The 2,267-nt window shown below is 32.1% G+C and overlaps 1 long non-coding RNA gene across 1 annotated transcript; it reads right to left on the bottom strand.

Moving 5' to 3' along the window:
* Positions 1-626: 626 nt before the first annotated feature.
* On the bottom strand, positions 627-1,984 carry LOC140007428 (uncharacterized). Its single transcript, XR_011814738.1, has 2 exons — positions 1,716-1,984; positions 627-1,189 (listed from the first exon to the last, which is right to left on the bottom strand). It is a non-coding gene; the product is annotated as an uncharacterized lncRNA (long non-coding RNA).
* Positions 1,985-2,267: the final 283 nt, after the last annotated feature.

Below are 2,267 nucleotides of genomic sequence, written 5' to 3'. Positions count from 1 at the left end.
GAAAGTATGATATAAACTTACCTATCCTATCTATTACATCTTGAGGTATTTAAACCCCTCTCAGATAATTAAAAAATTTAACTAAACAAACATAAAAAATTGGAATAAACATTTGAATCAAATAAATAACAAAACATATAAAAATATATAGACACATAAGAGCACGTAGGAGCATATAAAAGCACGTAATTAACATTTAAATGATAATAAGGGTACCTCCCTTTTGAAATGGTGACTAAATGGAAGTCAAATTGCCCTATTGATACTCAAAATAAACAAAAGAATCATGGCACCAATTTAATTAAAAATAATAATAATGATAAAAATACTAAATTCACATTAATATGTCAAATATAAAGAAACTTAAGAACATCTAAAAATTACAAGTTAAATATATTCAAAAGTAACACAACTAACTATTAAAGAAAAGAAACAATCATAATAAAAAGAGTCAAAATTCATTAGGGACTAAATTACAAAAAGTGAAAAACTTTTAGGGTCAAAAATATAAATTTTCCAAAGTTTAAGGGTCAAAATTAAATAAATGATAAAAGTTTAGGGGGTCAAAGTGCAATTATTTTAAGGACCAAAGTGAAAGAAATTTAAAATGTTCTGAGCCACACTAAAACTACTTCAAAGATCAGGAGCTAAAGTGAAAGCTTTGGTTTCTGATTTGGGCAAGAAAAAAGGCCGTCAGGCCTTTCTTTTATTTTTTGCTTGGGTCAGATACTACCTAAGCCCAACTGAAACTCAAAAGAAAAAGCAGTCTAGCCTATCCTTTTATCACTAAAGCCCGAAAAAAATGCACGGGCTCTGACCTTCTAACCCAATTGAAGCCCAAAAGAAATAAATCAAAACCCATTCTCAAAACGCAACAAAAAATAAACACAAGCTCACCAAAAAAACAAAAACAAACATCAGCCCAATTCTTTTTCTTCTTTTTCTTTTCTTTCTTTCTTTTCTTTTCTTTCTTCTTCTTCCCCTTCCATTTCTTCTTCTTCTTCCCTGACCAGCTGAAGCTTCTTCAACTAGTGGCCATGGCAGCCGCCGGCACCGCCGCCACCAGTGGACCGTCGCCCCCGCCGTTCGCCGGCGACCTCTCCGGTTATGAAAAATTACCAAAATTCAACCCCTCACTCGATTTTTCGCGTAGAATCCATTTTTCAAATTAGTTTTTACAAAAAATGACCTGAAAGTGGACAAAATAGCAAAAGTCAGTCCAGTTTTTATTTTTTCAAATCACCATATCTTTCACCAAAAATCATAAAATTATACTATAACACTCCTTGCAACTTCTACAATACAACTACGATTTTAATTTGACAAGAAAACAACATAAAAGGGCTAAAATAAAGCAAAACAGCCCCTAAATGAAGAAAAATAATTCAATGCCTTTAAAGCTCAAAACTCCAAAAATTTTAGATAACCAAACATTTTCAGACCTTTACTAGCTTTAGGTCATCTATTGTTGACAAAAAATAAGCACAAAAGATTCACTAATTTGATTTATTTTTATTTTGGCATTTTCACAAACACTTGACATGCATTCATAGGCCCGTTTCTTTTTTCTTAATTTTGTGCATGGCTTATCCCAAAAACTTCAACAACACCACATAACAACAACATCAGTGAAAGAAAGAGACAAATAGGTAGCAAAACATGCATTTAATCTAATTAATTAAGAAAAAAAAGCCGAAAAAAGGCAAAAAAAAAACCTTAATGAGGGTTGTAGTTCCTTGACTAAAGTTTTGAGAAGATTTCAAGCTTTTCTGTCCAATCGGTGGCTGCCCCTCCCCTTTTTTGATGTTTTGTGTGAGTGTGTTGGGAGAAAGAGAGGGAGCAGAGAGAGCTCCAAAGGTTTAGATGGAATTTTTTAGTTCTTACCTATTGAGAGAAAAGATAGACAGGGAGTCGAGAGTGGAGTGTGTGGGTAAGCAAAATGATGGCCTTCTCCCCTTATGAAAAGAAAGGTGCCTGGGCTAAAATGATGAATTTTTTACCAAAATGAGAAGAAATGTTAATAAGGATGGAGTGTAGAAATAGGTTAATAGTACATTTGGTGAAAGAGAAATAATTAGGAGAAGATTCTTGATTTCTTGATTTTCTTTTTTTTTTGTTGTTTTTTTTTTTGTTTTCCTAAAACAAACCTGCAAAAATAAGAAAATGCACATAAAAATGCAAGATAATAAATAACTCATAAAACAGAAAAAATTTGAGAAAACATTAAAAATTGACAAAAATTTGGTGTCTACACTTTCTACCTCCCT

This window comes from Coffea arabica, chromosome 5c (genome assembly GCF_036785885.1).
Source record: "Coffea arabica cultivar ET-39 chromosome 5c, Coffea Arabica ET-39 HiFi, whole genome shotgun sequence".
NCBI lineage: Eukaryota > Viridiplantae > Streptophyta > Magnoliopsida > Gentianales > Rubiaceae > Coffea > Coffea arabica.
The sequence above is the reverse complement of the archived record's forward strand: the minus strand, read 5'-3'. Positions and strand labels throughout refer to the sequence as shown.